This window comes from Anabrus simplex, chromosome 6, assembly GCF_040414725.1.
Source record: "Anabrus simplex isolate iqAnaSimp1 chromosome 6, ASM4041472v1, whole genome shotgun sequence".
In the NCBI taxonomy this organism is placed as follows: domain Eukaryota; kingdom Metazoa; phylum Arthropoda; class Insecta; order Orthoptera; family Tettigoniidae; genus Anabrus; species Anabrus simplex.
In genome coordinates this window covers 91,934,731-91,959,636 of record NC_090270.1, presented here as the reverse complement: position 1 = coordinate 91,959,636, position 24,906 = coordinate 91,934,731, and the positions used below count along the sequence as shown (strand labels likewise).

The window sequence follows — 24,906 nt, the reverse complement described above, 5'->3', positions numbered from 1 at the left end:
CCTGTCCCTACCCTAACCAGTCCAGACCAATGGTGTTTGCACAGGAAGCTTGAGGCCTAAGGCTATTTTGCAGCTCTTATTTTATTCCCTTATCACTGGTCTTATCCAGGCCCTAACCAGTCAAGACCATTGGTTTTGTCCAGGCTTTGCGGCCCCTAACTGTGGGCTTAGTTCATAAGTAAACATGTTGGCAGCCTTGTGCACCGCTAGACTACGTCCGTGGTATATAAACAAACGACAATGAGGGAGATCGTTACTGTTCAATGAACATTTGGTGTCGGTCACCTCGCAAGAGGCCATTGCTCACACCAATAAGACCCACAAGCACACAAAGTTGCGAGTCTTCAATGGACTAGAAATCAGACGTGGACAGTAGGTGACTGGCAGAATGTAATGTAACCTGATGAATCTAGTTTTTGCCTGTATTCCAATGGTGCACGAAATCGTCGTTGAGTGCACCGAAGGCCAAGTGAAGCATTTTATCCTGGATGTGTGGAAGATCAGGTTCAAGCCAGACATGGGTCTGTGATGTTTTGGGGTGTTATTCGTATTGTGGATTGGACCTTGGTTGGGTGTTGAAAATAGTGGTAATTGTGCTCCCAAACCAGCTTGAAATAAATGTTTTTGGCTTTATGAAGTTCAAAAATGAGGCCCTCTTACACTTACGGCTTATTGCACTTGCAGGTGTCCTGTTTCCTGGAGAAAGGGTTGTCATTATTCTTATTAGATTAAGAATTCAGTGATTTTCCTGGTTCTGTGACGGACATCCCATTAAAAATATCCATCTTGTGTGCTTCCATTGGGCCTGTTAAATTCTTGATCAGACACTACAGGGCCTCTAGTATAAACTCGGACCGAACGCACGGTGTTTGTACTCTGTGCTACAGTGGCCGCCCTGCTTTAAGCGTGTATACAATCTTACATGAAATCTTTTCTTATAAATGATGTTGAAAGTGTCGTCCTTCCTGGGTTATATAGGCACTGTATCTGGTAATCACATTCTGGCTGACGCGAGAAAGTTCTGCCACTGTGATTGATTTTATTCGTAATAGTTTTCTTTCAGTTCCTCCAATGTGCGAGGATTTGTTCAGTATAACTTTTATTTTAGTTTACCCCACAAGTAAAAATTGCACACTGCTAGATCTGGAGAATGACGGGGAAATAGACCAGAACAGGTCACTCTGCAAACGCTTCAGAGGTTGTAAGAAGGGAATCTTCTGCTGTAGGAGCAGGGACTGAATCTTGTTGAAACAATGCATGCAACTTTTCTTCTGTTAACTGATGGGAGAATGGCATCAAAATTTAATATTGGTACCTCTCTGCATTTACTGTTCTCAAAAAAAAAAAAATAGGCCCAACTATTAATCTTGCACTAACAGCACACCAAACTGCAATCTTTCTGTCATAATGAGGAACTTCATAAATACCATTAGGATTTTCTGCATACCAATAGCAAGAGTTACGAATGTTCACATGCCCATTAAGATGAAATCAAAACTATTATATACAAAAATATGGTGTTGCAGTGATAACTGTTGCACCATGTTAACAGCTGAGATTCATTTAAAGTTAAAAACTTCATGATTGTTCCGTATTGAATAGAGAAATAAGATGTACAATATTATAGGGAAGGATCCACCTTTCAATACTCCGTAGTAAGTTGAACTAAAAAGTAGTTACAACCTGTTTATTGGGACCGGTTTCAAAACATTTCAAGTGTCATCATCAGCCAATGAATTGCTACGATATGATACAATGTTAATATTTTGCCTTTGTTCAATATATTAGTTGTTTTAAGATCTTCGCTAATTGGCTGATGATACTTGAAATGTGTTGAAACCAGTGCCAATAAACAGGTTGTAACTACTTTTTAGTTCAACTTACTACGGAGTATTGAAAGGTGGATTCTTCCCTATAATAGCTGAGATTCAGACTGGCGACTGATGCTTGCCAGGTCAAACATGTGCAGGCTGCTTGCAAGGTCAAAAACTATGTGCACGCCTCCCATATTGCAGCTGCCATAGCTCAGAGTACAAACACTGTACATTCGGTGTGGGTTTGAGATGCTGTAGTCTCCCAGTCATGAAGGCACTGAAATATGACTGAGGATGTAGTCGCATGGGCCACGTGGCATTCTGTTACTTGCAGGCCATCTGACTGGATGGCAGCTATTTTGGCAGGCAAAATCCCTTAATGGATTGTTGTCACAGGTTTGTTGACTCCACAATGAAGTCTGAAAGTTTGGCCTAACATTCATCCTTTAATCCCATCCTACTGAAGGAGTGCATAGATATAAAAGATGTGTAACCATTGGGTTAAGTGTTAATGACCAGAGACATCAAATGGGAATAGCTATGCATTAATGCAACATTACTGCCGATGTTTACGATCACAAACTTTCTAGGTGTTCGTGATTATGTGGTAGATCAATTAACATCTTTCTCTTATGTGTAGATTTGATTTTTCCAGAATTGTCCTGGAGACAGTCTGTCCACATGACATTTTAGGTTTTCAGTCAGTCTTCTTTGTGTGGTTAATGTTCCAGCTTAACATGACAATTCTTAATGGTTTGTTTTGGCCTTGCTTCTTTAGCCAACCCTGTGTTTGAGCAGGTAGTCCTTGCTAGCTTAATATGCTGATCAGGCCATTACGTCTCTTCTACAGTGTATGCCCTGCCATTGTCTGTTAAAATTATGGAATTTGATCCATGAATTGAGACTTGTACTACTAATCGGCCTGTTGATCGGGAACTGAGCTACTTGGTCAAATTGTTCTTTAGAAAAACACCCTATCTATCCATCCTCTAAGACTAGTGGACATTCTCTCTGAATGAGGGGTTCTGTTATATTGCAGTGAAAATTATTTTGTAAAAGGTTGAGATGATTGAAATCTGTTTACTGCAAGATATTTACTGCAACTCAGAAGTTATTCAATTTATACAATTTTATCAAACAAATGCAAGTACAAATTGCATTCAGAGATGGTGTTACTAGTTACATGTTTACTACAGGCTCCTGAGTGGATAGTAGTACTTAAATCCTGCATACACCCTTTTTATTTTTATGGAGGGGAGTATGGGGTAGGGGGGAAGGTTCAACAAATTTGAAGGACAAATATCATAGTTGCTAGCTCTCAGAACTTCTATCGCCAAAACTATTTTATTGCTTACCAGTAATATGAATATTTCAGCACACCGTAGAAGCAACGGGTTCCATGCCTTGGCGTCGTGAATAGTTGTCTCACCATCCACAACCACAACAATATTGTGATGCATGAAGACAACCATTTGGTATGTTTTGACTGGTGTTCCTTAAATAACTTTTTAGGTATTTGAGTAGAAAGTGCTCTATCTAGGGTAGCTGAGTATTTTGTGAATTTGCAGCAACTTTTATATTGGAGAAGCAGGATTATTAGTACAAAAAATACACATTACAACTTAAACAATCATGCAAGCAAAAGGGCATTCAAAGATTTAGATCTAAATTTTGTACCCATTGTATGGTCTCCGTAGAAGCAATCGCAAAGTCTTGTGTTGATCCAACGAATGTCCAATAGAATTCCACTAGAGGCAATATGTCTTCTGCATTTGAAGCTATACATTTCAGTGGAATTAGTCTTTCTGGAGATAGCTAGCTTCTCATGAGATTAAAAATTACCTTTCAGAGAAATTTTGATGTGATAAAGGGCAAGAATATATTTCTGCAGTATTATTCCTCTGGAGTAGCTGCAGAGGCATGGTCATGTTTTATTGTAGAAATTTTCCTGGCTACAGAAACTTTTTCTTGTAGATTTGTTGCCTTACTGAACACTTTTTCAATTGAGTTGATTTTTTAATTAAATTCTCAGAAATAACTAAGCTACTTAGGTGTTCCAATGCTGCTGCAAGATCACAATTATTGCTTCAAAATGCTTTACAAAGTGTCATGGAGAAAATCTTGTAGAGATTAAGGAAACAATAAACTGGCTTTGTGTTATGTTATTTAGCTGATTGGTTTGCTGAGATGAGTCTCAGTTTAGATTCTCCTATTTCTTGCAGAGCATGACTTTCAGCTAAGTAAATTTCTTTGAAGTAAAAAAATCTGTAAACCCAAAGGGTTTCACACATTGACAAGAGTTTTGTATGCTTTGTTATAGGTGAGTCACTATTGGATTTCTTTAGAATGTAACTTCATGCTGAATTTCTAAGGAATTCACCCATTGACTACTGTGTCTAAACAATTTCTGATTGGGAACATGAATACACCAAAGCAAGGTTTAGGGAATCCTACACTGCTATTCATATACAGCCATTGGAAGTTCCTGTTGTCTGTAAATTCATGCACCATGTAAATAGCTGCTCAATGATGTAAAATGGGCAATCGACAAGTTTCACCCTATAAAGGCTCCAGGGCCAGGTGAGATATTTCCGCTACTTCTACAGGAAGGACGAGAGATACTCGCCAATGCGCTAACAGACCTCTTCAGAGCTAGTCTAGCTTTAGGGTGCGTGACAAAATCATGGTCTGAAGCTAAAGAAGTATCCATACTTAAACCTGGAAGGGCAAACTATGCCCAAGCCAAAGCATACAGACCATTATGTTTAACCTCCTTCATGCTGAAAGCAATGGAGAAAATTCGGGATAAATATATCAGAAGAACGGTGCAACTGAACTCAACATTACATGAAAATCAGTTTGCATATAGACCTGGCAGATCCACTGAAGTAGAACTCAAACAGTTGGTCTGTAAACTAGAGGAAAGCCTAGAATATAAAGAAATTGCAATGTCGGCATTTCTAGATATAGGAGCCTTCAGCAATGCAACCTATGACTCTTATCATCAAAACATTAGAAAAGAGCAAGGCGAGTAAAACAGTTGTCAAATGGATTAAATCAATGTTAGACGGAAGGAAGATAAAAGCAACCCTGTTTGAAGAAACGCTGACGGTTAGGGCCTCCCGAGGCTGTGCTCAGCGAGGACTTCTTTTGCCTCTGCTGTGGAACCTCGTGGTGAACAAAATCATCGCTATGCTCAACGAACAGGGTTTCTATACACAAGGATATGCAGATGACCTAGTGATTGTGGTACAAGGTAAGGTGATGTGTGTTATACAGGACCTCATGCAAAGATCACTCAACCTTGTGGAGAACTGGTGTCGGGAAGGAAAATTATCAGTCAACCCGAACAAGATGACTCTGGTCTCTTTTACAAGGAGAAAATTAGAGGGAAAGAGATCACTGAAGCTCTTTGGGCAAGATATATATATGGAAGATCGGGCATTGCACCTAAGTGTAGTGTTAGATACAAATCTAACGTGGAATCCACATATGGAAAGGAACATAACCCAGGCCAAGAACTTGCTGTATGCATGTAAAAGAGCTATTGGGAAGACATGGTAATGTGGATATACACAATGATCATTAGACCGTTGATGGCCTATGCTGCAATCATCTGGTGGCAGTAAATTGGATAGGCTACAGAGAATGGCATGCACTGGGGCTATGAGAACTACGCTGACAGAAGCCTTGAATACTTTACTAGACCTCCCATCACTATGCAATTTCATAAAAGGACAGGCTAGAATGAGTTCATATAGACTGGTACAATCAAAGTGCTGGAATGCACAAAGACCCAATCTAGGACACTGTAAAATTAAGAGAGTAATAACAGAGGAAGTACTACACATGCCTTCTGATCATATGATACCAAAGTACAACTTTGAAAAACCGTTTGAGACCCAGATAATAAAAATAGAAGACTGGGATATCAACAAATGGAATACTGAAAAAGAAGATAGTGTGGTGGACTGATGGCTCAGACTGTGAATGGCACAGGAGGAGGAATCAACGGTGGAAGACCTGAGAGATCAATCCAGATGAACCTGGGCAGGCACACTAGTCTTTCAAGCTGAAATGATAGCTATCACAACATGTCTTGAAGAAAATCTGAAAATGAACTATAGGAATAAGAATATTTTCATTTTTACGGACAGCCAAGCGGCCATTAAGGCACTAGAGGCAGTCAAGATCATATCCAGAATTGTCTGGTATTGCCACTTGCTTTTTCTGAAGCTCTCAAAGTATAACATTGTCAAAATAATATGGGTACCAGGGCATGCAGGTATAGAAGGAAATGAAAAGGCAGATAAACTGGCCAGGGAAGGGGCCAGAAACACATTTTGTGGGCCCAGAACCTGTATGCGGGATTTCCTATGGACAAGCCTGATACTACATAGGAAAATGGGTACAAAAGAAACAAATGGAAAACTGGAGAAACACCCCAGGATGCAGGCTTGCAAAGGAAATGATAAAAGGACCAAACAAGAGGCATATTAAAGAGCTGTTGAAACTCAGCAGAAAAAATGTAAGATGGGTAGTAGGACTGTTGACAGGACACTGCCATCTGAAGAAACACCTACAAAAAATTGGAGTAATAAGAGACCATATATGTAGGAAATGCAATAAAGCAGAGGAATCAGATGAACACATACTTTTCGAATGTGAGATGCTGGGTAGAACCAGATTTTCTCCACTCTAGGACTACCAGGTGAAGAGAGAAAAAATCAGAAGACACAGTAAGAACAACCTACAGCTTTGTGAAGGGAGCAGGTATATCTAGGTGGTAATGAAGAAAAAACATGGTAACAAAAGATCTTAAGAGGTCGACGCTAATTAGGAAATAATATTTAAAGGCCCCATGAAGAAATAATAATAATAATAATAATAGCTGCTCACTTCTGCTGCCCTGTTGTACTGCTGACAAATTCCTCACAATCTATGCCAAGCAATTTTGAATTTGTGGTTAAGTCACCAGACCCCAACCTGTCATATCTATAGCAGGCACAAACAGAAGAAAATCCTTGCAGATCTGGCTTTCTTCTACATCCACTATTGCACACAAACATTTGCTCTGTATTTGTGATGTCTGTAGTTCTGTTGCTGAGAATAGCAAATCACTTAAGACTTCTTCACTCTGTGAAGAGTATTGCCACAGATCTCGTTTAGAATGGTGACTCATGGCCATATCTAAATGTAAACCTTTTGATTTCTCTCCTATCGATATTTCATTTTTAAAATATATTTCTCTACCATCCCTGGAATTGGAGTACTGAATGTTAATACTGTACCTAAATTCTTATTGTAAATACTCCAAAGAAGTGAGAATGTCTTCTGGCTGATCAGATGCTACTTGGCACTTCTTTATATTAGACTTCATTCAGAAAGTCCTTGCATTGTTCTTCCTGTCCTCCCTTGTGTTAATCGTCCAATTGAGAATACCTCGCTTTGGAAGGCATATGTCAGACATACAGGCAATGTGGCTAGCCATACCTAATATGTGTAGGAAACTAGATTCTAGACTTCAGGAGAAATTATGCTGTGGAATCTTGAATATATTGTAACATGGAATGAAAGTTAAATGGAGTTTTGATTATTCTTGTTAGCTGAATTAAATGTATACATTGGTGACAGTAATTCATGACATTGGGAAAAATACTAGTTATGCACAAAGTCATACATACAGACTAGTGGTACTCTTGCATTTACTAATTGCAATAACTCTTAATGTAAAAAAAAAAAAAATTGATAAATGCATATTACCTGTGGAATTGCCCTGTTACATAATATATAGGTGAACTCTATGTTCTTCATATTTAAGGACCAATATACAAATTATTTCTTATTAACATTTTGTTCCTAAGCATATTTCTCATATCTTAGGATAAGTTTCCCACTAAATGAAAAATGCTTACACTTGCATAATTATGCCGCCCTGCTTCAAAGTTCTTCTTGTTCAGAGTACTGGGCCCTCCGATGCAGTTGTGAACATTGACAGGTATCTTGTGAATTGTACCAAGCAGACTGACTGTCTTTGGCTGGGTTATGTATGCACTTTGTAGTAATATACTCTAATGGCAGTTTCATAAAGTTGCTTCAGTTAGTTGATGCTGACTTAGTAAACATTTACTAAGACTAAAAATAGTTCAGTCCATAGACTGGTTTGATACAGCACTCCATGTCACACTATCATGTGCTAATCTTTTTAATTTCTACGTAACTACATCGTACATCTGCTCTAATCTGCTCGTCATATTCATACCTTAGTTTACCCATGCTGTTCTTACTGCCTACAAAAACAAAACAACCACCATGGCATAACAGCCCCAAAGGGCCATGGCCTACCAAGCGACTGTTGCTCAGCCTGAAGGCCTGCAGATTACGAGGTGTCATGTGGTCAGCATGACAGATCCTATCGCTGTTATTAGTTTTCTAGACCGGGGCCACAATCTCGCCGTCAGATAGCTCCTCAATTGTAATCACGTAGGCTGAGTGGACCAGCCCTCAGATGCAGGTAAAAATCCCTGACCTGGCCAGGTATCGAGCCTGGGGCATCGGAATGAGGCAGGCTTGCTTCCCCTACACCGCGGGGTTGGCTCTTTCTGCCTACACTTCAATCAAAAACCAACTGGAAAAGGTCTCGGTGTCTAAAGATGTCCTTTCATGTTATCTCTTCTCATCAAATTTAACCAAATCCAATTAGTTCAGTATCTCTTCATGATTCAATTTACACGTCTCACCATACGCATTCTTCCGTAACAGCACATTTCAAAAGATTCCATTCTTTCTGAGCCAGTTATTGTCCATACTTCACTTCTGTACAGTGCTATGCTCCATACAAAAGTCTTTAAAAACATTTAATTCCTATATCAGTGTTCAAAGTGAGCAAATTTCTTAAGAAAGGCCTTCCTTGCTTGTGCTAGTCTGCATTTTATGTCTTTATTTCTGCTGTCGTTTATTATTTTACTACACAAGTAACAGTATTCACCCACGTTCAGGCGTAATTTCCTAATTTCATATACCTGCATCACCTGACTTAGTTTGACTGCACTCCATTACTTTTGTTTTGGACTTATTATATTTTTTATCTTGTACTCCTCCAAGACTCTCCATACTGTTCAGCAATTTCTCCAGATCATCTTCAGTCTCAAAAAAAATATCGGTAAATCTCAGGACTTTGATTTCATATCTCTGGATTGATTTCCCTTCCAAATTCCTCTTTGATTTCTTTTACTGCCTGCTTTATACAAACATTGAAAAGGAGAGGGGACAAAGTGCAGCCTGGCCTCACTCCTTTCTGGATTGCTGTTTCTTTCTTCAAAGCCCTCTATTCTTATCACTGCAGACTGATTTTTATACAGATTATATACAATACTTCGTTCTTGGTATCTGATCCACTCACAATTATTCTGATGTTCCCACCTAATCAATGATATGTTTAAGAGTTGTAAACAATCAATACGAAAGTCGCGTGACTCTGTATCTGATCTCAATCGCCTTCAGAATCTCATAGCCAGGTCCAATTAACGTTGTCCAATGTCTTTTCTAGATCTATGAACACCTTGTACGAGGGCTTACCCTTCTTAATTCAGTCCTGTAAGATCAGACTTAAACTCAGGATTGCTTCATGTGTTCCTACACTTCTGAAACCAAATTGATCTTCTCCCAACTGGGGCACATTGAACCGGAAAAAATATATTTCACTGCCACTCATCCAGTAATTTTAATACAGGCCTGCGGTTTTCCCCCTTTTGAAGTTCAATCATTCAAGTATCAAATGCCGTTATATGAATATACTATGAAGAGTAGTTTCAAAGCTGCATGTCTTTAAATAAAATTAGGTAAATGGTTCCCCACCCTTGGGGTACAGTGAACCAGTCTACAGAGTTTCATTAGAAGAACTTAATTACAGACTTATTTAAATTTATTGTTATCTTCGCATACAATCCTCTTATAAATTACATAACTAAGCATATAGGCATTCAACCACGCATACACAGAAATTAACGGACTTCAATGGACTGGAAGTTAATTCCAAATTTGAAGTATGATTTTTGTCTCTTTGTCAACCCCTGTTCAGTAGGTTTTGGCAGCACATATACTATATTGTTTGCTGGAACAGATGCCTCATCCCTTACCTGAGGAAAAAAGAACTTTCCACCCATTTTTTCACTCTTCCTCAAAATTACACCTGATAGTCGCCTGCATCATCCTTCGGTTTCAATATTTTCCCCACATAGTAAACATACTTTTTGTTTTTCAGTTCAAACTTGGTCAGAACAAAATCACCTGTTTCTGGAGATTTGTCAACATCCTCAAAGTTGTATTCGGATTCATCAAACTCACCCAGGTTGGCATCGCTCTCTTCGTACTGAACTTCACTATCCTCTCCAGATTCCTGCTCATAAAGCTTCCGTTTGACCTTTTTTATGGAATGTTTTGTGGCTTTCAACCAATTTTTTTCTGGTGTATCAGTTGCAATTAAACTTCGTCCTTTCTTGCGTTTAGGCTTACTGCTATTCTTTCTGTTCTCAGCTTTTGGACATCCTCGAATTACTTCTGGAGAAAATCCTTTAGGAAAAGATGTTTGAGTAGGCCTATCTTGCACTACACTTGGTCCTGCTTGCTGCTGATCTTGTGACAGGCTAACACTGCCAGAATTAGCATCTGACGTTGTTCCATTATTTTCCTTAACTCTGTCACCTCACTGACCATATAATCTTCATCGGTGAATGTCTTTATCAAAAGGAAAAATTCCAGTTTTTTGAAAGGCAGAACATAAGTTGGAGGGTGTCATAGATCTGTCGTGAGCAATTTTAACGCATGCAGCTACATCATAAATTGTAAGAGGAATACCCTTACTTTGTAGGAGTTTGGAATTTACTGCTGAGTAATAACTTCCCTTGAATGAAGAGAACACGCCCACATCTAGAGGCTGCAGTTTGTTTGAGGTATGTGGGGAGGTATAGTCAGCATAACAACTCCATTGGCTTTTGCTAAATCTATCTTGTCAATAGACAGACGGCTTTCGCGATTGTCTAAAATCAGAAGCGAAGGATTATCTTTGCTACTACTGGATTTATGAATGAAATGCTTTGACATCCACAAAGAGTTCACTGTTCATCCAGCCAGTCTTTGTAGCTAATCCGAGGGTGCCTGTTGGTGCACTAGCAATTCCAAATGGTAATTCTAAATTCCCATGGAGGGAATTAGATATTTTTCCACCAATAGAGCATATCAAAAATCAGATTAAAAATTAAATGTATGGCTTTTCAGGCGTTTGCTCTATTAACCAGCATTTAGTCTTAGGTCTGACACTAGACTCGTCAGAGTGGGATGTGTCAGACCCTACCCACTTATGCTGGGGTATATGCAGGTGTACTTATCAGAAGCCTCTTATGTGGCACAGTCTGATAACTGCATACGGGAGATAAAACTCCACAATGGGATTAATGCCTGCCTGAATTTGCCAGATGTCAATTGGGAAGGAAATGCAAACGACAGGAAGCATGACCAACAAATGGCAAATAAGTTAATATGGGAAGGACAGCTGATTCAAAAAGTGATGGAACCAACCAGAGGGAAAAATATCCTGGATGTGGTGCTGATAAAACCAGATGAGCTCTATAGGGAAACTGAAGTAATAGATGGTATTAGTGATCATGAAGCTGTTTTTGTGGTAGTAAAAAATAAATGATAGAAAGGAAGGTCTTAAAAGTAGGACTATTAGGCAGTACCATATGGCTGATAAAGCAGGCATGAGGCAGTTTCTAAAAAGTAACTATGATTGGTGGAAAATGGTAAATAAAAATGTAAACAGACTCTGGGATGGGTTTAAAGAAATTGTTGAGGAATGCGAAAACAGGTTTGTACCTTTAAGGGTGGTAAGGAATGGTAAAGACCCACCTTATTATAATAAAGAAATAAAGACTAAGGAGGTGCAGACTGGAAAGAAAGTTAGCAATGGCTGTGGAAGGAGAAACTGAAGGAACTTACTAGAAAATTGAATCTAGCAAAGAAGGCAGTTAAGGATAACATGATGGCAAGCATAATTGGCAGTCATACAAATTTTAGTGAAAAATGGAAGGGTATGTATAGGTATTTTAAGGCAGAAACAGGTTCCAAGAAGGCCATTCCAGGAATAATTAATGAACAAGGGGAGTGTGTATGTGAGGATCTTCAAAAGGCAGAAGTATTCAGTCAGCAGTATGTGAAGATTGTTGGTTACAAGGATAATGTTGAGATAGAGGAGGAGACTAAGGCCAAAGAAGTAATAAAATTTACATATGATACAATGACATTTACAATAAGATACAAAAGTTGAAAACTAGAAAAGCGGCTGGAATTGATCAGATTTCTGGGGATATACTAAAGACAATGGGTTGGGATATAGTACCATATCTTAAGTACTTATTTGATTATTGTTTGGTCGGAGGAGCTATACCAGATGAATGGAGAGTTGCTATTGTAGCCCCTGTGTATAAAGGAAAGGGTGATAGACATAAAGCTGATAATTGCAGGCCAGGAAGTTTGACATGCATTGTATGTAAGCTTTGGGAAGGCATTATTTCTGATTATATTAGACATGTTTGTGAAATTAATAACTGGTTCGATAGAAGGCAGTTCGGTTTTAGGAAAGGTTATTCCACTGAAGCTCAACTTGTAGGATTCCAGCAAGATATAGCAGATATCTTGGATTCTGGAGGTAAAATGATTAGAATGTTGGATAGATCGAATGCCGTAGAGTGTCTAACTTGTTCTGTTGCTAGCGGTAAAAATATACCGCAAGATATCCAACATTCTAATCATTGAAAATTTACACAACAGAAGGGATACTACAATTATATTGATAATATCTTCAATCCAGTGCATCGTCGTGAATTTACGACGTGTATTTTTAATTCAACATATTCTTATTCGACTGGTTACATAACCAATTTAACTCAAGAAGTACCATGATCATCCCTGACCTAATCTTCTACTACATGATTAATTAGAGCCCTTGTTTTGTATATATTTTATTCTTCGAATTTCTACTTGCTGATGAATACAGCTTAATATGGACCTTCACCAAATATTAAAGAGAATGGATCCATTTCAATTTCAGACGAATGCTGTTTGACAATCTTTCCACCAACATTAACATATATATTTTTTAGACTAGATTATGAGATTTACCTACAATTGTTTTAACTAGTTGTTTATAAGATTTACTTATAACTTTTTAACAATGGTATCAAACAACTTTTAATGTCACATTTTATTCCAATCTTATGATTATTGTAAGACAATCTTAAATGTAACTATTATTTTTAAAGTTGTTCATAGTGCTGAAACATGTTCACGATATTTTTCAATTATTTATAATCATTTAACCACAATAGTGGTAATTGTAAGTATTGACTAGGTTGACATTAAACAAATATTTTATAATTATATGTAATCAGTCGTCAATACGGACCAAATATGAGATTAATGACTTGTAACATAAGTGGTATGTTCCGAGCTGTCAGCCGAGAGATGGCGTGGAATGACATTAGTAGACGAATAAGTTTGAATGGCGTTTATAAAAGTAGGAAAGATCACAATATGAAGATAAAGTTGGAATTCAAGAGGACAAACTGGGGCAAATATTCATTTATAGGAAGGGGAGTTAGGGATTGGAATAACTTACCAAGGGAGATGTTCAAGAAATTTCCACTTTCTCTGAAATCATTTAGGAAAAGGCTAGGAAAGCAACAGATAGGGAATCTGCCACCTGGGCGACTGCCCTAAATGCAGATCAGTATTGATTGATTGATAATGGACACTGCCATTGGTTTGAAGGCTAGTCCAGTGAAATGTTGTTCCTATAATTCAATACGGACGTAAGTTATGACCAACTTACGCGATGAAAAGACCTAAGAGTGAGGTTTTCCTACCGCTGAGTGCCAAGACCAGTTTCAGTTTTTTGCAAGCTTTTGTTTGATCACTCACAGTTTAGCTGTTATTGTAGGTAGAAACTCGAAATTTTCATTGTTTAACTAATATGATTGCCTATATGAATAAAGCCCTACTGAATCCATTTATGACCATTAGTAAATATTTGGTAGCCAAAACCCAAAATTACTTAAAAATAAAACAAAAGAAAAGTTTGGCAATAATTTTGGTAGAACAAATTTTTTTGTATACATCACGAACATATTTATTGAATAGTACAACCTATAATGAAGCTATATTGAAAATTTAATTCATTTTGTACCTAAAATAAATCTGTTGTAAAAATAATTTACATGTCCAAATGAGCTATAAATACAAGTCTAATTACACTTGTTTGTACCGTATTTTGTAAGTATTTACATATAAAACAAACTTCTTCAGCATAACACTTATATACTACTACTACTACTACTACTACTACTACTACTAATAATAAAAATTCAGTACAAGTATATTTTCCAAGACCTTTCAAACACACTTACCATACGTTTTGTCAAGCAGTGGATATATAATTTTCACAGCAATAAATGAACAAGTAAAAGATAGAGAGCAACTACAGTAGACAGAGTGGACGACGTGCACAGCGAGACTGCTAGTGTTGCCGCACCAAGTAAAGTGTGCCAATAAATATGCCTGCTGAAGGGACTGATATACTGAAGCAATGGCCTTGAAAATAAGAGGCTGTTTGTTGCAAAAAATTTTAAGTCTTTAACTATATTTGAAAATTCTGAAAGGAAATGACTTACTTTTAATAATAAAATATACTGAACGTCCTTTTGGAAGGACGTTGGTATTTTTCAGATGAAAACTAAACGGGCTTTCAAAAGGATGTTGCCGCTTAGAGGGTTAATAAAGACTACTGAAGCATTTTGACTGTAGAAAACTCCATTGTTTTAGCATTTCAGAAACACTAAATTACATGAGATATCCGTATTCTTGCGAGACTAATCATGATCAGTATTCAAATGGGTTGAGATGCTGTGTGCTATTCTATATTACCGTAAATACATTCCAGGTACAGAAGTTATTCCCAGGGGAAAAACGTGCTATCTTTTTTCATCAACTGCCATGTGGCATAAAATTATTTTTTTTATGACATTTTTTTTCCACCGTTATAAAGCCGTTGAATTTTAAGTAACTGCTGAGTTTACTTCCCATAGGGTGTATTACCATATTATTATTATTATTATTATTATTATTATTATTATTATTATTATTATTATTATTATTATTATTATTATCATCCTCAACAACCAAAGTAAAAATAACCTGACATTGGATAATTATCAGAGAGACAAGGGAGTTTAAAAAAAAAAGTTCCTATGGCTTTGTCAGCACTGATCACACACTTAAATGCCATACATATTGGGGCGGGATTACATCATGCACATTTATTCACAATTAAATTACAGTTAATTTTTTTCCTTGATTAGGAGAAGCCAGAATGTTTAACTATAGAAACATCTTAATCAGTTCCCAAGACAATGGATTTGTGACCTGAGTGTGTAATGTCACAAACCACACCACCTGGAAGACGAAAATGTGATGTTGCCGTTCTTGCTTCTACATCCTCAGGGTTGACCAAAATATATGCCCAAACATTGCCAGTTTTCCTTTCCACCTGGAATTCTTCTCACGAGTGTACAAGTTTTTAGGAGGTTCAATTAATCATAAATGATCTGCATTTACAGTGGTGACCCCAGTGCCAGATTCTCTATCAACTGTTTACCTCATATTTACATTTATTTATAATTGTTTACCTACATTTCTCTTAGATATTTTCAATGAACTTGGAAATTTATCCAACATTTCCTTTTTAATTTATTCCAATCCCTTACTCTTCATCCTATAATACATTATGAAACAAGCCTATAATGGCAATTAAGACAAGAGTATGTTTATAAAATGAGCGAAGCGAGTTTTATAATTTCCATACGAGTTTTCTTAATTACCATTATAGGAGAGTTGCATAAGACTGTTTATGCTAGATTATTATGATTATTTTTTAAATATTCATAAATTTCCTTTGACGTTGCTTGACAGTAGTTTACTGAACAGAGCACAGAGCGTATGCGCTAGGTTATTGATTTTCCGTGAGTGGATCAGAGACATTGACAATGTCATGTTTTCAAAGCTTTGATAGGTTATCATAACCTAGCTTTATTTCAAATACAAATTGTTTATTGTACAGTTGGTGAAGTGAATTTGTGGGAATGTGCTGTGTGGTTGTGGAATATTGGAAGTAGGTGCATTGATGTTAATGTGTGTCAGACATGTGTGATTTTGGAAGCAAGTGCAAAGCTAGTGTGTTGAGCGCAGTTGTGATGCTATCCTTACCTAATTGGTCAAACAGCTGTATCATAATGAAAATCTGAACTCTGATTGGTGGAGAACCTGTATCATAATGAAACTTGAACTATAGTGAGCCTCATTAAGATTGTTTTCTGGCATATAATAATTATATTTTTGCATCGTAGAGCATAAATGAATATTTGCCCCAATCTGTCCTTTCAATTTCCAAGTTTATCTTCATCTTCCTACTGTTAAAAGCTCCACTCGAGCTTATTCTTTTACTTATGTCATTCCATGCCAACTCAGATTTTCGATAAAGCGTATATCTTTGCTGTCAAGTCTAAAAGTTTTGTATGTTTTACTCTGTCAAATGCCTTTTCAAAATCAATGAAAGAAGCAAACACAACTTCTTGATCTAGACTGTTTTTGAATTAAGATATTCATATCATCGTCGCACATGTGAAAACCGCTATACATTGGGAGAAATGCTGACCTGCCACATGTATATTAAGAACGAGAATTCTCTGAAATACTGGCACAGAATTGAACTTTACATTACAGAACATTACAGGCCAAAGTTCTCAGCTGGAATATTTCACACAGCAGATTTTGTAGGCACAACGATATGTTATGCTGAAGTTTGGCTTCCCATGTAGCCCAAAAGAGACAATTATATTTCTTTATAAATTATGTGCTCTGGAGCATGTGCTGGAAGCTGTAATATCCCCTTAGCACTGCTCTTTAATATTTTACCAGCATCAGTCAGGAATGCTTACGGCATTTTGTTCAAAGGCGTGACTTAGAATAGATTAATGAGTACGCGATATGGAACAAAAATTTCTGATAGGACTGCAGCAAGGGTGAACTAATGAGTCTCCATTCTTCATCAATGAACTGAGACAAATTTCCTTAAATGTACAGATTGCAATTCTTGCTAGTTCTGAGGCAGATTTGACGTTCAAAGTATTATGGTGTCGTCAACAAAATTCATTCTGGTGAGGTTAGGCTGAAATTTTTGCAGGCCTGTAGCCATAATTTTCTCCATAACGTGATTGATAGAAACATTAGATAGCGCTGGAGATAGAAGGGACTCTTCTAATAATCCACTGTTAATTTAGATTGGCTTTGTCTGGTTAAGGGTCTCTTTGTAATGTTCATTTGGACTAATATGTGCAAGAGTCTTTCAGGAGCTCCAGCAGTACCTAGGTGTTTTTTAGATGTACATGGCCAATGATATCTAATGCATTCTGGATATAAACAAATGCATTGCCCTTTTCTTTTTTTAGTGTTATAAAATGGTTTCTAAAATGGATGTTACCATGTGTATTTGGTGAGTTTGTGAAACCCCTCTGGTTCTCATGAAAAGAAACATAGTTGCATAGCTGTTTGTCTAGAACTTTCTCAATAACTAACTCAGTAATTAGATGCCAGTTTTTAGGGCCATTTTCTCACCACCTTTGTGAATAACCTTTCGTGCTGTCTTGAGGGTGGACAATACTAACCCGGTTAATATTCTGGCAGCAATTACTGCAATTATTTCTGAAATTGTAATGGTCTTGATAGCCTGGGTGATAACATGATTTAAACATGTATGCTCTCGGCAACCTTTGGTGGGTACTCCTGCCTTAAGCTTGGTTTTGCACACGATGTGTGCAAGGCCTGCATTGTGTACTATCTTCACAAGGACATTACGAGGCTTTGTGGTTTTTCGCACTGCGAAGTCTTGCTCCGTCCATTGAATTTTGCCGCCTGCCTGCTACTTTTGGAAGACTCAGATGAACGGGAAATTCTCCCCTTTAAAAGACAGCTGTGTGATCATCCTCTATTACCACTAATCAGACTAAAACCTGGAAGAAGTCTAATACTTTGAAGAACTAAGATCGGTGAAAGAAGGGCCATGAAGGGTGTGAAATTACTCCCTAATCCTTACAAACTAATACTGTCTGGGTCAGAAGGGAAAAAGTTTACCAAAAGAGGTCAGATAAGAAAAATGAAAGTGAGGAGCTTGGCACTTGGTTAGGGGACCCGTGGTCACCAATCCACTCAAGTTGAGACCCCCTTGAGTAACCCCTTTTTAGTCTTTTTAATCACCTCTGAAGACGAGCTGGGGATGCCATGGATGTGACTATGCTACACCACAGGGGTTTTGGTGGGGAAGTGTCTTCAGTAATAATGGAAACAGAGGGAGCCTACAATATTCTTCTAAAACATACAATGTTAACAGAGTAAAACTAAATTCAGGAAGTTATTTTAGTCTCAAGACTTTTTCTCCAGAATTTTGAATTTCATTAAAGAAGATATTAGCAAGGACAATGTAATTATTAAATTAATGTAGTAATGGTCCACCTTTCAATACTTAAATATGTAATATTCTAAATTACATTAATTAGGGACTAGTTTTGGCTGGGGCTGGCCATCTTCAGCCTTAATGTAAAACACCTAATAACTAAACAAATGTACATGCACACAACTGACATAAAACAAATGAAAACCAATATATACAAAGTGACATTAAAAACTGGGATGGAATTATGAATAAATCTGAAAATGAACTAGGTTCTAACATTTTGAGTATGTTCATCATTGAGAATAATTTCAAGTATTAATTTATATACACAGAACTGTTAGTTCTAATACTGCTGGGAACTGGTAAATGTTGATTCTGTAGTTTTTCAAATCTATTTGTGTGGTGTTAGCTCTATGTAATCCATTGACACTGCTGTAAATAACCACTAGCTGACGGGGAACTGTTAGATGTTGTTTCATCCTCAATCAAAATAATAAATGAGATGCTCTCATGGTGCTTGTTAAATCTTGCTGAAAATGTGGTTGGACATTGTCAGGACAGCACATGAAGATGTGGTTAACACAGATACATTGTGTCTGATATAAAATTTTTGCGATTCATTGCGGTGCCCATGAAGTTAACCCGATAAATTAGATAAAATTAAATTAATGAATTGAATGAATGTGTTAGTTAGATGGCATAGGTGATGAGACTTACCTCTCAATACAGCATGAGGTGTGTGGTCTATTGTTGAGTGTGCTTCAGACTAACTGTTGTGAGATTCAAATGAAAAGGAAGGGAGGGGAAGGTCAGGAGAGGGGGTGGGGAAGGGGGTGGGGAGGGGGGATTAAGGTGGGGCTGAAGGATGGCTGTTGAGGAAATATGCTGTGAATATTATGAAAAACTGAATTTTGACTTTTTGGTTTGACATTGCTGAAAATGGGAATTAGGTCAAAAAAGATATTAGGTTTTTCTGAAATTACATTAAGATTGATTTGGGTTGAAATATTGATCTAAATGTATGAAGCAGCTTTCGGTAATGTTAAGGGGGGGTCTTTTATTGATTTTGAGAATTTCCATATCTTGTTTTATGTCTGTGAATTTGTGCTTAGTCATGCATATGCTGTCCTACAGCCGAAAATTTATTGTATTTCAGGGCATTGATGTGTTCTGAGTACCTTATCTTAAAATTTCTCCCGGTCTGTCCGACGTAAGAATTACAACTGTTGCAAGTGATCCTGTATACTCCTGATTTTGAATAACTATTGAACTTGTTTATGGATGTGGCATTATGTAAAATTTGTGCATTCCTATTCTTTGTTTTGAAAGCTACTTTTACATCGTGCTTTTTAAAGATGTTGGTGACTTGGTAGATTTGTTCGTTGAAGGTAAAGATAGAGTTGTTTTTCTTATCTTTTTTCAAGGTGGTAGAAGGGCGGTATTTATATTTATTTTTTCTATAAAGAATATGCTGTATCCATTGGATTTAGCTATATGGCGAATAGTGTTGAACTCACTTTTGAGGTCTCTTTTAGACATTGGAACACTGAAGGCTCGGTATACCATGCTGTTGTATGCTGCTCGTTTGTGAATTTGGGAGTGTGAAGAATCTTGACGGATTGTGGTGACCGTTTGGGTGGGTTTTCTGAAAATCTTGCATCTTAAGTAACTTGGGTGTCTGGTAATAGTTAGGTCTAGAAAATTTATTTTCTGTTCAATTTTGGATTCAAGTGTGAATTTTATATGTGGGTCAATGTTATTTAGATTAATGAGAGTGGTAGTTGCATTTGTAATGCTCTCATCCATAATTAGTATGGTGTCATCTACGAATCTTGCCCAGAAAAGGATGTTGTTAAAGTTATCATCAATTTTGGTGTGTTCTAAAAAATCCAGGTAGATCTCAGCTAAGATACCTGAGGCCGGTGATCCCATAGCCAATCCTTCTTTTTGATAAATAACATTATGATATTAGCAAGGAGCCAGATAAAAGTTTATGGAAGAACAATTTTCATAGGTGAATTTGGAATTGTTAAATTTCTTGTCCACTTAATCAGTAAAACCCATTTGACACTTGGTGCAGAATAGAAACCACTTTCCAAAGCCTCTCACAAATCTGGCAGGACGAATCTTGGTGAGGCAACTCATCAAGGCATGTCTGCGAAGCTGCACAGACTGCGCACCAAAAATCCACTCGCTATTGCTCCTGTGGTTTGAGTTTGTGAGGCTATTGTGCACCTTGCATGCGTAGTCTTAAAAAACCAAGCCTTAATATGATTAGGATAGAAAATTCCAGAAAAACAAGCATGCAGTAAGTTGTCTTACAGTGCACACATAGATTGTTCACTTGCAAAAACCTTACAAATGGTTTTCTGCTGCAGATTGTAATAACAAAATTGAGTTGACTCATACATGTACTACTTTCTTCCATGTCTCTTTGTTGGCCTCTCAGGGTTTGAAGAAGTCTTGTATGTTTGTTGTGCTGTGTTAGTTTGGCTATTCCTCAAATTTTTGAGCTGGACGTTTGGCCTGGGTAAATGATGTACTGAGGCTAGGAAATTGAATTCATTGATAGTGGTATTAAATTCGTCTTAAGAAATCCAGGTTTTCCACTGAGCTAGTTCACTGTTAGATTCATCTAATTTTGATGTCTGAGTAGCCGTTATACTTGTTTGATCACTATTGTCCTGGTAAATAATTGGATAATGGTTGTGTCCAAGTAGGGGATGGAAGATCAGGGAAGTCCACCAGGGAAGTGCTTTGTCACCACTCCTGTTCATCACTGTTAAGTATTGGATCATAAAGTCCACCAAAGAGCATTGCAAAGAGCCTAACACTCTAATATTTGCAGATGTTCTGAGCTGGGAAGAAAATGAAGCAGTACAGGAGAAATTCCATCTTTGGAATGGCAAGTTTAAAGAAAATGCACCAAACATCAGTAAAACAAAAACTGTTGAAGTGACTCAACAGGAAAGGCACAGATTCAAACACTTCCTTGAGGGAACTCCATTGCAGTCTCAAACTTCAAATACCTTGGAAGTATCATTTCAAAAGATAACACAGTAAATCAAGAAATACTTAATAGGACTTGGTAAGCTTCTCAATTTTATTTTCAAGTGAGGTATCTACTCTGGGATGATAAAATACCCCAGAAAGCAAAATCGACCATGTTTTATACATACTTCATTCCAGTTCTCACATATGGACTCGAAACATATCCTGCATAACAAAACAAATAGTAAAATCCAGTCAACATTAATGAAATTTATCAGAGCAATGAACCAAAAGACCAGAAAGGACAAGATTTTTTTTTTAATGCTATTTATTTGGGGTGTTGACCTAGAGATCTTTTCCCCTACTTGGCATCATATGTTATGAACCTGAGTGTATTTGGAAATGGTGGAAGTGTAGTGTTGAATTTGAGGAAAGGAACATTAAGGACAACACGAACATCCAGTCCCCAGGCCAGAGATATTAATAATTTACAAGTAAAAACCCCTGACCCGGCCAGGAATCAAACCTGGGGCCGCCGGGTGACAGGCGGACACGTTGCCCTCTACACCAGAGGGCCAGAGAAGGACAAGATTAGAAATGAAGCAAACGGGAAGGAGGCTGGCATTAAAATACAGGAGTTTTTAGGAAGATACAGGCTACAATGATTTGGACATGATGGATGGAACAAGAACGGGAAGGAATTAATTTGACAAGGAAATGAAAGGGGAGAGGCCAGTTGGGAGACCAAGGAATAGATGGACAGACACAGTGAAATCGGAGGTCAGCAAGAGGAATGCCAACTGGGAGGACATGGAGGAACAAACTATACTTTGACGGGAAAAATTGGCGAGCGCTTGTACTGCACCTGGGAAACTGGAGCTGGAAAAAGATTGATTTCTCTTGTTAACCAAAATACCTCTGTGCATTGTGGGATGCGAGCTCTGCTAATATTCTTACACCTTTGATCTATATTATCTATGTATTAATTGCCACAATGAGTGTTCTGTACCTTAGTTTTCTGGTGATGTTGATTGGTCATCAGATTCATTATTCATATGGTGCTGAATAAGGAATGCTTAATATGTACGAAAATATACAAGGGGCTACCTGAAAAAACTGGAATTATTTTTTGAAAAGCTATATATATTCAAATTTTTCACAAAACAACCTTATTCCCTTCAGAATACTCTCCATTACAACTAATACATTTGTCCCACCAGTGCTTCCACTGTTCGAAACATTTTTTGTAGTCTTTAGAAATGGCCGACAGCTCAGCCCTAGTTTTCTTGACCTCTTCAATGTTTAAAGTTAAAAATTTCATTGTTCCGTATTGAAGAATATTACAGTTAAAATTTAAATAATTAATAAAGAGATTCAGCCTATTCAATATATACTGACCTGCAGCACATACATTATGAAGAGTGAGAATGCCCTGACAATATTCACACAATATTCAATAGAATAGGTTGAATCTCTTTATCAATTATTTCAATTTTAACTCTTCAATGTTGTCAAATCGGTGTCCTTTCATGCCCCTTTTCATGTGTGGAAATGAGAAATTGTCACACGGAGCCAGGTCAGGTGTGGGGCAGCGGAACAATGCCATTTCTAGCCAAAAACTGTAACGGAGATGGCTGTGTGAGTAGGTGTGTTGTCGTGCCTCCTGTCTGCCACAAATAGATTTTTTTTTTATTTAAACGAACACTGTTGCGCAATCTTCTTAAAACTTCCCAATAAAAGATTTTAATATTGTTCACTTAAGCTCGCCATCATAAACGAATCAAGAACAAAACAGTGCTAGCAAAAACAATCGCTGCAAATGAACGCAAGAAGCCAGGTTGACATCACACAGGGGGCACTGAAATGGCAATGCGTTGGTTGCACTATACATGCTTAGCTGCAGAAATGCATACTACACAAGCTTTGCCCACAGCAGTGTTCTTCCAGTTATTTTTGGGTACCCCCTCATATATACTGCCGGACAAAAAACTTAAGCACTCAGGAGTGGTTGAAAGTGAACGAAACTACATATCGTCGTTGCCAGGACAAAACCTGCATGATAATATTTTTCGAGATATACTGACCTGCAGCACATACATTATGAAGAGCGAGAATGCCCTGACAATATTCACACAATATTGCACCCTAGATGACAGAACCTTACCAGCCGAAGTTCTAAGCTAAAATGTCACGGAAGTTTTGCCCTGACAGCAACGATATGCTGAAAGACAATGTGCCTTTATTGAACCGATTACAATATGGGACGAAAGAGACAAAGCCGTTGGCAGTTACAGGTGGAATGTTGGCGCCAGGTCAGTACGGTGTTGCAACAACCCCCCTTACCCCCCAACCCCCACTGGCCACGATGCATGCCCTTATATGGTTCTAAATGGTGTCAGACAGCCTTTGGATCCTCTACAGAGGCAAGTTTGTCCACAGTTGTTGCAGCTGTCCCTCCAGATCCTGCAGGTTGGTACTGGAACAGAGTCCCCTTCCAATGTCATTCCACGTGTTCACTGATGGAGAGGTGCGGGGACTTTGCTGGCCATGGGAGGTCCTCAATATGTTCTAGGCAGCCCATAGACACAGTGCTGTGTGTGGATGTGCATTATCTTCTTGGAACACTGTCCCAGGGTGCTGTGCCATAAGGGGTAGGACGTGCGGATGCAGAACGTCTGATGTATCGCTGTGCCATCAGTCTCCTGAAGCACTACTAGGTGACTTGAATGCATATCCTATTGTTCCCCACACCATAATGCCAGGGATTACACCTGTGTCTTTCCACAATATGGGCAGGATCTGCCCTCATCCCTCAACGCCGCCAAACCCGTACAAGATGGTTATCGAAGGTTATGGAAAAGCGGGACTCAACATGATGCGATGCCAGTCATCCTTTGTCCATGCCTCTCGGGCAAGGCACCACTCCAAATGCAGGCATTGGTGTTCTGGTGTCAATGGCAACAGACGCATGAGGCGGTAGGACCCCAATCCAGCAGATGGGAATCGAGACAATGCGGGAACTCGCAGGATGTTGTAGAGTCTCCAGTACATGTTCATGGATGGCGGTTGCCGAAGTTATGGGATCCTGCAATGCTTGGCGCACCATACGACGGTCCTCCCTCGGGGGGTCGTCCCAAACCTGCACAATGTGATTGGATGCCCTCATGTAACCACAGAGTCCAACATAGGGACTAGTTTTGGCCTTGGCTGGCAATCTTCAGCCTGAATGTAATAAATCTAATAACTAAACAAATGTAAAAACACACAATTGACATGAGAACTAATGTACAAACACACAATTAACATTAAAATCTGGGATGAACTAAGTGTAAAATCTGGAAAATAAATTAGGCTCTAAATTCTTAGCAACTGGTTTCTTGTATTGATATTCATAGAATTGTTAGTTCCATCACTCCTAATCATAATTTCAATTGTGAAACGGGAACTGGTAAATGTTGATTCTTTAGTCAGAATATCAAAAGCAGTAATTGCACTTATCTATATGCAAGGGAACAGGGACTGCAGCAACTATCGAGGTATCTC

The 24,906-nt window shown here is 38.1% G+C and overlaps 1 long non-coding RNA gene across 2 annotated transcripts in view; it reads left to right on the top strand.

Moving 5' to 3' along the window:
- The window catches only part of LOC136875480 (uncharacterized), a 39,685-nt gene that overhangs the window by 6,060 nt on the left and 8,719 nt on the right, over positions 1–24,906 (top strand). For both annotated transcript variants that reach the window (XR_010860447.2, XR_010860446.2), the window contains exon 2: positions 3,190–3,289. This is a non-coding gene — a long non-coding RNA (uncharacterized lncRNA). The remainder of the gene's footprint in view (positions 1–3,189; positions 3,290–24,906) is intronic.